We start from the raw sequence: 15,765 nt of genomic DNA on the forward strand, positions 1-15,765 counted from the left end.
AAATGCTACTGGCTTTTCAAAACTTTGACTTAAATGAACTTTGAGGAAATATTAATACAAGGTACACTAGCACTGTTGCAAAGTAATTTCTATTGCCCATACTCTGCATTAGTAATTATTTTTTCCTTAATAGCCATATTTAAAACATTTTTAAAAAACCTATGAAACTAAAACTAAAGAAAATACTGAGGTAGAAAGGCAAATTTCCTTGAGATACCAGAGTCCCCAAATGGTGAAGCTAATATTAGATTTTTCCATGACCCCAAAGTCCGCAGACAGACAACAGTTAAAGGAAAGTCAGTAAAGATAATAGGTGCTTCACATCAGATTTAAAGCTCAGAGCTCTTGTATTTTCAAAGATCCAAGTGGTATATCAAATACATTAATTCCCACACCCCCCAAAACCACATCCTTCAGCATAGCCTAAGAGAGAATTTTAGTCCTTTTTCAACAAAAATCCTGAAATATATTATTATTCATTTCTAACCATGACTAGCCACCTTGGGGCCAGACTGCTTTTGTTTGTGAAGTATTTCCAACTAAATCTTTAGAAGAAGAGTGGTATTGTAGAATCAGGGTCCCTTTAAACTCTCTCAAAGTTAGATATATTTGGCTTTGTCAAATAAGTGGCTGTGTCACCTTGAATCTAGGTCCTAAAAGATCTTTCCAGACGAGACCTTACACAGATTAGATACTCAATAAAAACAGATTGATTTGATTTGGAGGCAACTTGACATGATTTGGAAAAAATACTAGGAAATGTAGGTAAAAAGAATGTGACAGGTTCTGTCTGCTTTTTCTAAAGGCAGGGGTAGTTTTGGCGCACATTTCACTTAAGTATCTGAAGAATCTAAGTCACAGGTGATTGTCAGGACAGTGGAGTAACGTATGATGGGTGGAAGTAGACTGCAGCATTATTACTAAGGATAGCAGCATGAAAGGTACCATTCAGAATACGTGTAATTGATTATGTCAAAAGGCCTAGCCTAAAAAGGCTGAGGTCTCCCATTGCATCCTGGGCCATCTCCAGTCATCCTGATGAATCACTGGATCCAGATGGCTCAGGAGGATAACGTGAGGCTGGTGACCTTGCAGAGCCCTCCCTCACTCAAAACAAAGTCAAGTACAAGTCAGGTCATCATCTCCCCGATGTCATGATCTTCTTTGAAAATGAAGGACGAACCCAACAACAACTGAATAGAGAGCGAGGCTCCTCAGGTAGTGATAACAAGGGATAACAGATGGATAGACCAAATATAAGAGTGGTACCCATGGAATATTGTTAGGAGCAGTTGTAAGTGGTACTGTTGGAGGGAATACCCTTATCTATGAAATCACAGATCTAGTGAAATAGTATTGGTTTGATCACTGACAACAAGCAGAGAAGTAAAGCAGAATCAAAGCAAGGACTTTAGCTACATTATAATCTCATATCTAGTTCAAACAGCTAGTGTGGTCATTTAAGTTGTTTGCCTCAGTTTCTTCATCTGTAAAATGGGGATAATAATAGCACCTACCTCTTAGGGATTTTGTGAGGAACAAATGAAATAATTATAAAGCACAGTGCCTGGCACATCGTAAGTGCCAGATAAATGTTAGTATTTATTATTTGAGGCAGCTAGGTGATACAGTAGACAGAGCACTAGGTTTAGGAAGACATGAGTTCAAATCTGTCCCTGGGCAAGTCGCTTAACCCCATTTGCCTCAGTTTCCTCATCTGTAAAATGAGTGGGAGAAGGCAATGGCAAACCATTCCAGTATCTTTGCCAAGAAAACCCCAAATGGGGTCATGAAGAGTGAGACACGACTGAAAAAAAAGAGAATCAAACCTGAAAATGTATTATGTTAGCTATTCAAACAAAATCCCAGAAACAGCTCTAAGAGGTGACCTCTAAGAGATGGAGGTCATCACAGCAGCTGCTCAGACAACTTGGAAAGCCATCACAGTTTCTGCTACTATATTTTTTACCCAAATAACCTTGAAACTCTGACAGTGAAACAATAGTATAGTTATTTCAGACTTCCCTGTATTCTTTCTTGAGACTAAAATGAAACTGAATTCCAAACTCGATAAGCCAGGACTAGAAAAGTGATGGATTAGCCACTGCCATGGAGAAAACAGTGCCTGTAGTAGGAGCTCAATAGCTGAAGGGCCCATAGCAGAAACAGCAAGACTGGACCACATGGAATGCTCACCTAACTGCAGACCAAAGGACTGTGGCAAATTGAGATTACATTTAACCTGACTTGACCCCTTGTTACTTCCTAGGTACCAAAATGCTTCCTGCCAAGGGCAACTTTGTGTTTAGGTGTTCATGGGCGTCTGTACTTGCAGAACAATTTTCACCATATAATAAATTCAGGTTTGTTTGCTTTTAAAATAATTGGATGAATAACTTTGCCAATTATCTTTAGTAATTGTCCAATTAAACCAACTAAAGGCTCAATCAGAAGGGAATGAGATTCAGCACAAAGAACTGTGGATATCACCAAATGCTATGTGTCACAATAGGTCATTCCCTACTAAATTTTGACGCAAAGTTTCCAAGTTGACCCAACATGTATATCCTGCCTATCTTATCCATATCTTCTATATCTCCATTTATTGCTACAGTAGAACTCAGGCACTTACCATCGGGGGACTAGACTATCAGGGCCTCTTTCCCATAGCCAGTACTGCCCAATTCAATCTATTTTTTTAGTCTCTTTCCAAACTGTTTTCTATGGTTGTCCCTTAACTATGCTACTGTGCTACCCCATTCCTCTTAGCTCCACAATGGCTTTCCATTTCTTTTGTCCAAAATCCTTATTCTATGTTTTGAAACCCTTCCTTGGGATCCCCAAACACTGCTCATCTTTGGTTTTGGCTTCCTTTCTTCACTTACTTGAGACTCACTTATCCAAATTTCCTTTCCTCTTTTTTTTTTTTGTTTCCTTTAACACAGCACTATGCACTATGTGCCTAGATGACTGTTTCTTCCCATGCTACCAAACTTTCTAACTTTACTTAAACCATTCACATTCTACTTCTGTGAAGCTGTCAGTTTGATCAGAAACGAGTTCTTTTCCTTGGCTATTCCTTCTGATCTATACACACATCAAATATCTATTTATTTCTGCTTTCCAGTCCTAAACCATATTTACTCTTACTTCCTATGTCATGTCAGTGACATACTGTCCATTCATTTGCTGGTTTAATATTTCTGTTGTATTATTTCAGTGTCTGTACACTTGAATATATTTAGATCAACTTTTAGAGGGGTAGTACAATTCGTATATTAGGGCAATCTGGTGGTCCAGTGCCTACAGGGCTGGTCTCAAGTCAGGAAGACTCAACTTCCTGAGTTCAAATCTGACCTCAGACACTTGCTGTGTGACTCTGGGCAAGTCACCTAACCCAATTTGTCTCGGTTTCCTCATCTATAAAATGAGCTGGAGAAGGAAATGGCAAACCATTCTAGTATCTTTGCCAAGAAAACTCCAAATGGGGTTACGGAGAGTCAGACATGACTGAAAAAACTCAACAACAACAACAAAAATGAGCAGTCTGTTAATCTCCTAGTATATCGCCACAACATCACACACAATTCCATCCTTGATGAAGGTTATGAAGAATGGTGATGACAATAGGAAATGAAGCAAAAGTGGGGCACTAGTTGAAGTCTGCAGCAGAAATAACTCAAAATTTCAAGGAGCTGTCATTTGGTCACTGCAGGTACTAGCCCAGACTGAAACCCTTCTATAACTTAGAAGAAGATAATCCTCATATAGTTGTTATGGCTGATTGTTTTCATAATATTCATAAAATCAGAATATTCATCACTCTTCAGCCAAACTGGTAATGAGCTGGACCAAGTCTCAGATAAAAGACTGATCTATCACCAAGCCCAAACTCAAAAGTCTTACCAGGTTAGTAGATCTTGTATTCTGTTGGTATAGCCTTGGAGAAACCAGGATCACCTTCATGACACAATGAAGCATCAGAAGACTTTGGTAGCAGAGGCAGAAATATAGTTTCCAAAAAAAGGAAGCTTCCAAGAGTTGGGAAACCAGAGAAAAGAGGCTAGTTCTTGATTTTCCTTTGGACTTCAACCCTCCTTGTCCTTTCTACAGCCTTTCTCCTTAAAACAATCTGAAAATAAAAAAAAAAAACCCATACAATTATTTAAGCATTTTCCTTTTTTATTATTAACTTAACCTTAAACAAACACCACAAAGAATGAGAGATTATATAAGAAACTATAAACTATTATGTATCCTGTTTTAAATATGTCTACATTAAATGTGATAAGTTAGTAACACCCTTGTCCTCTTCTGCATTTGTTTTCTCTTATGCCATTTATGCTGTGTTGATGTTCATTTTCTTTTTTGTCTCTATCATTTTTCACCAGCTCACCATTTCCTCCCACCCACCTCCCACCCCTCAGTCCTCCCTTGTAATAAATAAGTATAGTCAAGCAAAACAAACCAACACATTGACTATCTGAAAATATGTCTCACCCTGCACCTCTCATCTGCCACCTCTGTCAAGAGATGGGAGGCAAGTTGCATCATCAGTCTTCTGAAGTCATGATTGATCACAGACCCACTCTTTCTTAATACCTTTTACTCCTGCCTCTGAGACCCAGCTCTGTCCCTAATGTCTTCCTACCTCTCTGACTGCTTCTTGTTAGTATAGCTTAGGTATGGCCACAAACCTACCCACAGAAGCAGTGTAGCCTGTGGGCATGGTATCCAATGTGGTACACACACAAGACCCCTAACTTTTCTCTGAAACACCTCACTGATCAAACTGAAATACCTCACTCACCTCAGCCAACCTACTCTCATACTGTCAGGTCTGGGGACTTTTTTAGGGGGAAGAGTGGGAGCAGCCATAGTCACAGTCACTTATCTACAACTCACCACTCTCTCTGGATCCAAGGAGTGATGCTGGTACAGAGATGCACTCCTCTATTTGCCACTAAAGCGTCTGAGCCCCCACCAGTATACTTTCCATTTCAATGAAATCAGTCAGCATGACACCATTAATATTGAAAACATTTGTTTAACAGGGCAAAGCAAAAAACAATAACAATATTTACTTATTAGAAGGCAAAAGCAGACATGATCATGATATCATAGTCCACCCACAAACTTAGATCTCACTCACACATCAAAGTACACAGTGTCTAGGAGGGAGGGTGGGCACACAACTATTGAAACCTACTGAGAAACATATGAATGAAAGAAGCATGCTGCTTAAAGCAACTCACAACTTTGGATTGCAGGTCATGATGTTCTAGGACCCTTTGGGACAATCTGCTCCACAAAAAGCTGTTTCCCGGCTAGCTACTTCCCTTCTGGACCTTACTGATCTGCTTTACAGAGCCAGTCCTATTCTGTTCCTGAACCAGTGACGAACCCCTTAAAACTGAGAACTGATTCCTCTTTTCACAAAAATTAAAGCAACACTGCACTTTTTAGTCTCAAGAAGTTCCTCTAAGCCAAAGAACTGCAACGCTATTCAGTGTGACCCTTTGGGCAATGCAGATAAACCTTGCCAGATTTTTATTCAACAGATTTCTGCTTTTCTCCAATCATCGTCTAGCAAAGCCAAGCCTCTTCTCTAATAAGCATAGGTCACAGCCTGTCTCCTGTACTTGAGTGTTATATAACCAACTACCATAATCTACTTGTGTGTCCTACAGATATATCAAATTCAGCAAGGTCAGATTTGAACTCACTATCCTCCCTCTTGCTCACAAAATCTGTTCTTCCTCCCAACTTCTTTGTTTCTGTGGCTGATACCACCATCATCCCTGTCAATTCTACTTCCATAAGATTCCTTGCATCTGTTCCCCTAGTTTAAGCCTATTCATTACCTATTGCAGAGAGGCAATGTGGTATAGTAAAAACAGTACAGGAATTGAAGGTCAAGAGAGAGCTGGGTTGGAATCCTGATTCTTTCGCTTACTAGTTGAGTATCTGTGGCAATTATTTAACCTCTCTGAGTTTGTTACCTTATGTAAAAAATGTGGACCAACAATGCTGGTAATCCTTACCTCATTGAATTGTTGTGAGGACCAAAGATCATGTATACAAAGCTGCTTACAAAACCTAAAGCACTTTATAAACACCAGCTATTAGTAGACTATTGCAATACTTTGGGGTTTTTTTTAACTGATCTTTCCATCTCCAGTCTCATCTTTTTCCAATTCATTTTTCACACTGATGCCAAAACATTTTTCTTAATGTACAGGTCTAATCATGTGACTTCTTGGTTCAAAAAGAAAAACTTGAGTGCTTTTTCATTGCCTAACGGGTAAAATTATTGTTGTTGAGTTGTGTCCAACTCTTTGTAATGACATTTTGGATTTCTTGGAAAAGACATTGGAGTGGTTTGCCATTTTCTTCTCCAGTTTAGCTTACAGATGAAGAGATTGAGACAAACAGGTCCAGGTTCACACAGCTGGGAAATGTCTGTGGCCAGATTTGAACTAGGGAGATGAGCTTTCCTGACTTCAGGCCTATGGATACACTGCACCACCTACCTGCCCTAAATAAAGAATAAAAACCAAAACTCATCCTGGCATTCGAGACTCTCCATGATCTGTTCCAACCTGCCTTGTTTTATGTCATTTCCCTCTACACACTGTGTTTTAGTCAACCAAGACTTCTATTTCCAACCATACCATCCCTCATCCTTGAAATAGACTCACTACAAATCTTTGCCAGTTGAAAGTCTTCTCTTCCTTCAAGACCTAGAAGAGACAGCAACTGTTTCATGAAGACTTCTTGATCTTCTTCCTTCCCCAAAACTCTTCTGTATCTCTCTTTGATCTCTCTTAAGAAATTAGTGAATTCAATGGGGGCAGAGCCAAGATGGCAGAGTAGAAAGACACACATACGCAGGGTCTCGCCATACAACCCATAAAATACCTGTAGAGAAGGACTCTCAACAAATTCTGGAGCAGCAAAACTGGAGAACAAGAGTGGAGGAGATTTCCAGCCCAGGGTGACCTGAAAGACCCATGGGAAACATCAGTTGCACTGGAAGCTGAGCAGAACCCAGCCCAGCCTTGGCCGTGTGGCTTGAACAACCCTTGGGGACAGAATCTCTAGTCGCAGACTCCCCAGTCCCAGTAGCAGCAATTCCCAGATCCCTCAACCCACAGGCACCAAAGGTCAGTGACGGGGTATTTTCAGCTGGCCAGGAAGGGAGAAGGGCCTTCCCATAGCTCTGGCAGCAGGCAGCAGGCAGCAGCCACAGAGGCTGCACAGCAGCCTGTGTGGACAGCTCCATTGTTGGAGCATAAAAACCCCTGGGGGCACTGAAGAGCTGAGTCTTACCTCAGCCCTGTGTGGAGGCTCTGGCCAAGCTGGCCTTTGTCTCACACTGAGTAGCGGCCCTGCCCATCCAGCTTATCTGAAAAGCAGCCCCTAGTGCTGACTTGGCAGAACTGGAAGCCAGGTGACTATGGAGAGGTAACTGCTAAGATTCTGAGCACAAAAATCCCTCTCTGCATCCAGACCAGTACACGCTTGATCATGCCACCTTGGAGGAACTGAGATCTCACAGATTCCCAGAGTATATCCTGCTCTTGACAAAGGACCCAAAAGTCAAGTAACTGGTTGGGTAAAATGCCCAGAAAAGGGAGAAAAAAAAATAAGACTATAGAAGGTTACTTTCTTGGTGAACAGATATCTTCTCCCATCCTTTCAGATGAGGAAGAACAATGCTCACCATCAGGAAAAGACATAAAAGTCAAGGTTTCTATATCCCAAACATCCAAAAGAAATATTCCATGGGCTCAGGGCATGGAAGAGCTCAAAAAGGATTTTGAAAATCAATTTAGAGAGGTGGAGGAAAAATTGGGAAGAGAAATGAGAGAGATGCAAGAAAAACATGAAAAGCAGGTCAACACCTTGCTAAAGGAGACCCCCAAAAGTGCTGAAGAAAATAACACCTTGAAAAATAGGCTAAGTCAATTGGCAAAAGAGGTTCAAAAAGCCAATGAGGAGAAGAATGCTTTCAAAAGCAGAATTAGCCAAATGGAAAAGGAGGTTCAAAAGCTCACTGAAGAAAATAGTTCTTTCAAAATTAGAAAGGAACAGATGGAGGCTAATGACTTTATGAGAAACCAAGAAATCACAAAACAAAACCAAAAGAATGAAAAAATGGAAGATAATGTGAAATATCTCATTGGAAAAACAACTGACCTGGGAAATAGATCCAGGAGAGACAATTTAAAAATTATGGGACTACCTGAAAGCCATGACCAAAAAAAGAGCCTAGACATAATCTTTCATGAAATTATCAAGGAAAACTGCCCTGAGATTCTAGAACCAGAGGGCAAAATAAATATTGAAAGAATCCAATGATCACTGCCTGAAAGAAATCCAAAAAGAGAAACTCCTAGGAACATTGTGGCCAAATTCCAGAGTTCCCTGGTCAAGGAGAAAATATTGCAAGCAGCTAGAAAGAAACAATTTGAGTATTGTGGAAATACAATCAGGATAACACAAGATCTAGCAGCTTCTACATGAAGGGATCAAAGGGCGTGGAATAGGATATTCCAGAAGTCAAAGGAACTAGGACTAAAACCAAGAATCACCTACCTGGCAGAACTGAGTATAATACTTCAGGGGAAAAAATGGTCTTTCAATGAAATAGAGGACTTTCAAGCATTCTTGATGAAAAGACCAGAGCTGAAAAGAAAATTTGACTTTCAAACACAAGAATGAAGAGAAGCATGAAAAGGTAAACAGCAAAGAGAAGTCATAAGGGACTTACTAAAGTTGAACTGTTTACATTCCTACATGGAAAGACAATATTTGTAACTCTTTAAACTTTTTTTAGTATCTGGGTAGTTGGTGGAATTACACACACACACACACACACACACACACACACACACAATACACAGAGAGACAGAGAGAGACAGAGAGCACAAGGTGAATTGAATAGGATGGGATCATATCTTAAAATAATGAAATTAAGCAGTGAGAGAGAAATATATTGGGAGGAGAAAGGGAGAAATGGAATGGGGCAAATTATCTCTCATAAAAGAGATAAGTAAAAGACTTTTCAGTGGAGGGAAAAAGGGGAGAGGTGAGAGAAAGAACATGAAGCTTACTCTCATCACATTTAACTAAAGGAAGGAATAAAATGCACACTCATTTTGGTATGAAAACCTATCTTACAATACAGGACAGTGGGGGAGAAGGGGATAAGCAGGGTGGGGGGGATGATGGAAGGGAGGGCAGTGGGAGGAGGGAGCAGTCTTGGGGAGGGATAGGATCAAAAGAGAGAATAGAAGCAATGGGGATAGGATAGGATGGAGGGAAATATAGTTAGTCTTACACAACATGAGTATTATGGAAGTCATTTGCAAAACTACACAGATATGGCCTATATTGAATTGCTTGCCTTCCCAAAGGGAATATGTGGGGAGGGAGGGATGAAGAGAAGCTGGAACTCAAAGTTTTAGGAACAACTGTTGAGTATTGTTCTTGCAACTAGGAAATAAGAAATACAGGTAATGGGGTATAGAAATTTATCTTGCCCTTCAGGACAAAAGAGAAGATGGGGATAAGGTAAGGGAGGGATGTTAGAAGGGAGGACAGATTGGTGATAGGGGTAATTAGAATGCTTGGCATTTTGAGGTGGGGAGAGGGAAGAAATGAGGAGAAAATTTGGAACCCAAAATTTTGTGGAAATGAATGTTGAAAACTTAAATAAATAAATTTAAATAAAAAAAGAAATTAGTGAATTCTCAATTATATTATAACTATTTGAGCACATACTTTTTTTCTTCACTAGATTTTTAAACTCTGATGGCAGAGACTTTGTTTTCCAGACTTCTCTCAAGGACATATGCTTATTTTAAACATATTCCAAGAATCTATTTAAAACAGGATTTTTAAAAAACTTTGGTAACAGTGAATCTTGGCACACTCACTTTGAAAACAGGTATGTCCATTTTTTAAGGAAACCAAAAATACATATATATGTATGTATATTACACACACACACACACACATAAAACATATGTATGTATGATTGATCATATTAGGGAAATTTTACCTTATAAGCAGGAATAAAAATCCTGGTTCATTAAAATGTGAATGAATTTAATCAAAGTTTTATTTAACAAGCATTGTCAAAACAATTACTTTTATGCAGGGTATAGTGCTGGAGAATGAAGATACAAAGACAAAGTGACAGAATCCCTGCCCTCAACAAGCTTATTCTCTTATGAGGGAGCAATATGTATACAAAAAGGGACAAGTAAAGTACATCCAAGGTAAGGACAATGTAACTGGGGGGAATGAGGTCAGGAGAGCACTAAGAATTGATAGGCCAAGAAAGGTCATGTGTTTGGAGGTAGCATCTGAATCGAGCCCCTGTAATGAAGGAGGCATTGGGGTGGGAAATTCTGGGTATGGGGAGAGGAAGGAGTGTAGCCTCTACATAGGAGATCACTTATAGGGGAACAGCTACAGGCCAATTTGCTAGGAATATTGAGTTCCTGATGGAGAGTTATTCGAAGTCAGTAAGGGAAGGCAGTAGGGCCAGACTCAGCAGGGCTGGAAGTACCAAACAGAGAAGCTTATATCCTACCCACTGAAACCGCTAAAGCAGGCAGTGACATAGACAGACCCATGCTTTAGGAATATCCATTTGGCAGTTGTTAGAGGATAGGTAGGAGAGGGGAAAGACTGGATGCAAGGAGATAAATTAATAAATTATTTTTAATAATTTAGGAAATAGCTACCTTGTATTAGGAACTTAGATTTCTATTGTTGTTCAGTTGTTTCTGACTCTTTCTGACCCTGTGGACCATACCATCCATGGAGTTTCCTTAGCAAAGAAACTGGAGTGGTTTGTCATTTCTTTCTCTAGAGAATTAAGGCAAACAGAGGTAAAATGACTTACCCAGGGTCACACAGCTAGTATCTGAGGCTGAATTTGAATTCAGGGTTTCCTAACTCCAGGTCAAGTGCTTTATATACGGAGCCACCTAGCTGCCTTCTGGGCAAACAGAAGTTAAGTGACTTGCCCAAGGTCACATAGCTAGTAAGTGTCTGAGGCTGAATTTGAACTCAAATCTTCTTAAGTCAATTCCCAGCACTATCCACTGAGCGTTCTAGTTTCCCAAAGTTAGATTTAACAAATTCTAATGGTAAATCGTACACAGAAATGAGGTTTTAAGTTCATGAGATAGAAAAGAAACACAGAGACATAAAATATTTGCAATATACGTGAAAGCTGTAATTCTCAGTAAAAGTACTTCTGGAAAGATATGACAGAGCAATTGTGTTTGACACAATATATTAGAGTTTCTAGTTTTGCAAAAAAAGCAAAGGACATTTGAAAACTTTCAGAAAAAAATAAGAGCTGGGGAGAGATTAGGAAGAGGTACAAATGTCTTCTTAGCTCTTCTCAAAGCCATAAAAAATAAAAAAGGACAAAAAAAATCCCAAGCATAAAACTATTTTTCCCAAAATAAGCAACTACAGGAGAGAGAAAACTCACCTTAACATTTTTTAAAGTAGCATCTTCTCTTCAGGATATAGACATGTTTTTCAAACTGATTTATTATCACCTAATACACAAACCACTAATAAAATAATAATAGTGGGGGAAAGATGCTGCCTGGATGAGAGCTGCAGCCAAGTTCAGTTAGAGCTACTGGTCTTGGCCTTGATGGACACTGAGACAGAAATTCAATTCAATTAAGTTGAATCAATATTTATGAAGTACATACTACTTGCAGAACACTGTGCCACTTTTTGAGAGGAAAGACTAAGATTTTACAAAATGAGGTCCCTATCCTCATTGAGCTAACGATCCAGAATAGGAATATGATATATGCAAACAATTAAAAAACAAAAGTGCCTAGGAACCGTGTAATGTATTACATAAGGTAGAAGGAATAAGAAATGATTTCCAACTGAAGATATCATATAAGGATTCATGGAGGAGGTGGCATTTGTATTGGACTTTGAAGGCTGGATAGGATTTTTCCAGGAAGATATTGGGAATACCTGGCATATAATAAATGTTTAATATAAATGTTATTGATTGATTGACTAGGAGGCAGAAGGAGTCTAGTATTTCAGTCACAGGAAAAGAATGAGAAAAAATATGGAAGTTCTAAAGAACAGGATAAATATGTATGCATGGGTATGTATGTATCTATGCATGTATGTGGCACAGTGCATAGTCCTGTTTGGTTCCCCCAGGAATAAGCTCATCACCTAAAACCTCAACATCATAGAGACTACTTCAGCACTTTCAACCGCTCTTTTGTGCACTCAGTTGCCTCTGCCCCTCTGATCAGAGGACTGGAGGGCCAAACAAAAAAAAAACAAACAAAACCTTCTCCCAAAGCCCCCCTTTCTAGATGACCCACAATTTCAAGGCAGCTACATAGCACAGTGCACAGAGCACCAGGCCTGGAGTCAGGAAGATTCCACTTCCTGAGTCCAAATGTAGCCTCAGATACTTACTAGCTGTGTGACCTCTAGGCAAGTCATTTAACCCTGTTTGCCTCAGTTTCCTAATCTATAAAATGAGCTGGAGAAGGAAATGGCAAATCATGTCAGTATCTTTGCCAAAAATAACTCCAAAAAGTCAGACAAAACTGAAAAACTGAATGACAGAATTCCTAGTCAACTTTTCATTTCACACCAGCTGCTCTGCTTGGTTTTGACGCCATAAACATCGCCCTCTGATGTTCCTACCCTCACTATTCAGCTTCTTTTTATATTTTGCCTTCCTTGAGGGCAGGTATTGTCTTTTTTTTTTCTCAGTGCTTAACAGAGTACCTAGCACGTAGTAGAACTTAATATTTATTGAATACTAACTACTGGCTGAGGTATATATATATATGAGCTTGGAAGGTAGATTGATGCCAGACTTTGTATGACTTTCAAAGCTAGCGTGGACATGAGCTCTGTAATACTATGCTATTGCTAGAACTTCCCTTCTTTACAGGGGAACAGGATAATGGGGGTAGATGACCAGCCAATGAGAAGAATTCCTGAGACTCAGAGCTGCTTGACATACCAGTGATCCTTTTCAAAGTAAACTCTAGATGAACTTGGCAATGGCTGCAGAGGCCAGACTGTCCTTGAATGGCTCAAGGTGGCCTTGAGGAGCAGCAGCAGACCTGGGACTTTCCTGACTCCTTGGCTTATCATATCTACAGATGCCTTGCCTTAATACTCTCTGGGCCTGGCTCCCTCTCTGAAAGCTTCTAGAAACTATATCATCTCACTCCTTTTCCACTCCCCTTTGAGCAGATGAGAACACTTTCTACCTCTCTGCTCTCTTGTAGGATTTTCTCTTTCCCACAAGTCTTTTTCTCTGACAACAAATGCATTTAATTGGTATTTCTGATTCTGTTTCCCTTTGACCAGACCCTTTATGAGTCTGGGGTCATTTGTTAACACTTGGCTATGTAATTGGAAAAGAATAAGAGAGTAACTAATAGGAAAGGTACAAAAAAAAGATTCTTATTATTGTGCTATAAGAAATGAGGAGCATGCAGATTTCAGAAAACCTAGAAAGACTTACATGAACTGATGCTGAAAAAGTGAGCAGAACAAGGAGAACATTGTATGTAGTAATAGCAACATTGTAGCATGATCAATTATGATACACTTAGCTCTTCTCAGCAATATCATGATCCAAAACAATTCCAAAAGACTCATGATGGAAAATGCTATCCATATCCAGAGAAAGAACCATGGAGCCTGAATAAAGAATCGAAGCATACTATTTTCCCTTTTTTTGTTTTTTTCTTTCTTGTGGTTTTCCCTTTTGTTTTGATTTTTCTTTTACAACATGACTAATGTGGAAATGTGTTTACCATAATTATATGTGTATAACCTATATCAGATTGCTTCCTGTCTCAGGGAAGGGGGGGAGGAGGGAAGGAGAAAATTTGGAATTCAAACTCTTATAAAAATGAATGTTAAAAACTATCTTTACATGTAACTGGAAAAAATAAAATATGATTGAGTGGGGGAAAAATAATGCTAAAAAAACAGATTCTTGTTCAGAACTGTCTTTTTCACTCCTGATAAGTAATTGCTATAGTAATCCATCTTTGGCAACAATCTGCCACTGAGCCATACTCCACCATATAACTGTTTTTGAAGCCAACCACTACTGGTATCTGCAACCTGGGATATGAGACCACACATTTGCTAATAACAGTGGTTGGACTTGCTGGAAGTAACTAGAAGATGAATGGGTAGAATATTTGACCTGACTTTCCCTTATACAAGGGAACACACAGAGGGAGAAGTTAACTCAGCTTCCCTTTTGCCAATCCCCTTTTACTACCCCCACCTATAACATTGTGTTTAAATTCTGTTACCTTGAACAGTTTACTCTTTGACAATGTTGTTTTTCCTTTGGGGGATAGGGTGGGTTGAGGAGGGTTGAACTGATTATTTTACTATAGTTAGAGAAAGTGGAGGAAGATTAATTAGGAAGGTGAGGAAGGCTAAAGGGCGCAGAGGCAGAAGGCAGAAGCAAGAGAAGGACAGGGTCATAGAGACTCAGAGGCAATGGAAAACCCTGTAGACAAAGAGAAGGAAGGGAAATAGTTTTGTAAGGCTAACAAATTAATTACCAGAATCCCATTATGTAGCTAAAGTATTACTTTTCCCATTTTAAAGGTAAAGAAACTGAGGCATAGAAAAGTGAAGTGACTTGCCCCTAGACACACACAGAGTAACTGTCAGAGTCAGGATTTAAACTCAGTTCTCTTGACTTAACAGCAGCTAGGTGACCCAGTGGATAGAATGCCAGCCCTACGGTCAGGAGGACCTGAGTTCAAATTTGGCCTCAGACATGTACTAGCGGTGTGACCCTGGGCAAGTCACTTAACCCTGTTTATTTCAGTTCTTCATCTGTAAAAAGTGCAACAGAAAGAAATGGCAACTCACTCCAATATCTTTGCCAAGAAAACCCCAAATGGGGTCATGGAGAGTTGAACACAACTAAAATGACTCAATAACTCCAGACCTCAAGTCTAGTACTCGGTACCTCAAAGGAAAAATATACATAGAAGCAAAGGAAAGGTCAGGAGAGACAAAGATACTCAGTGGGATTTGATTGATCGTTGGTCATCTTTTTAGTTCCAGACCAGACCGTTGTTTATATGGACCATGGCCTTTTATTGTGTTATTATGGAGTATAAATAATACACTACGTTCCAGTTAGCTGATTCACCACTGTTCACTGGTCAAAGGGCTCTCTAATCTTTAAACCTTTATGTGTTTTTCATATCCCCACAAGATCATGTAGCACAGAACATCTCACATTAACAGGCACTGGAACTGGAAGGCTGATTAAATGACTGAATTAGTGAAATAAGGACAATAGTCTACCAGTTGAAAACTTATTGACTGGGCTAGAGCTGCATTAGTTTATGGTCTAAATTACTGGATGTCAAAATTGGTGTTCTCCATACTCCCAGGCAGCTATGGGATGATTCACAGCAAGAGGTGAATGACCAACCAATCAAAGGGTGGAAAGATAGGTAACTACCTACAACTCCCAACTGTCCACAACTGAGGAGCTGGTCTCTACCACAAACATCCCGGGCCTTTTACCTATTATCTTGCAATAATATCCCTTTCTTCCCCCTCAGGCTAACCTCTTGCTACGGTGCCAAAGAAATATTAAATAACTAATGACCACGGCCCTGTATTATTTCCATTCAATCAAAAGGAGAATAGTCAAAACTTTCCAAAAGGCAA

Source organism: Notamacropus eugenii, chromosome 6 (genome assembly GCF_028372415.1).
Source record: "Notamacropus eugenii isolate mMacEug1 chromosome 6, mMacEug1.pri_v2, whole genome shotgun sequence".
Lineage (NCBI taxonomy): Eukaryota > Metazoa > Chordata > Mammalia > Diprotodontia > Macropodidae > Notamacropus > Notamacropus eugenii.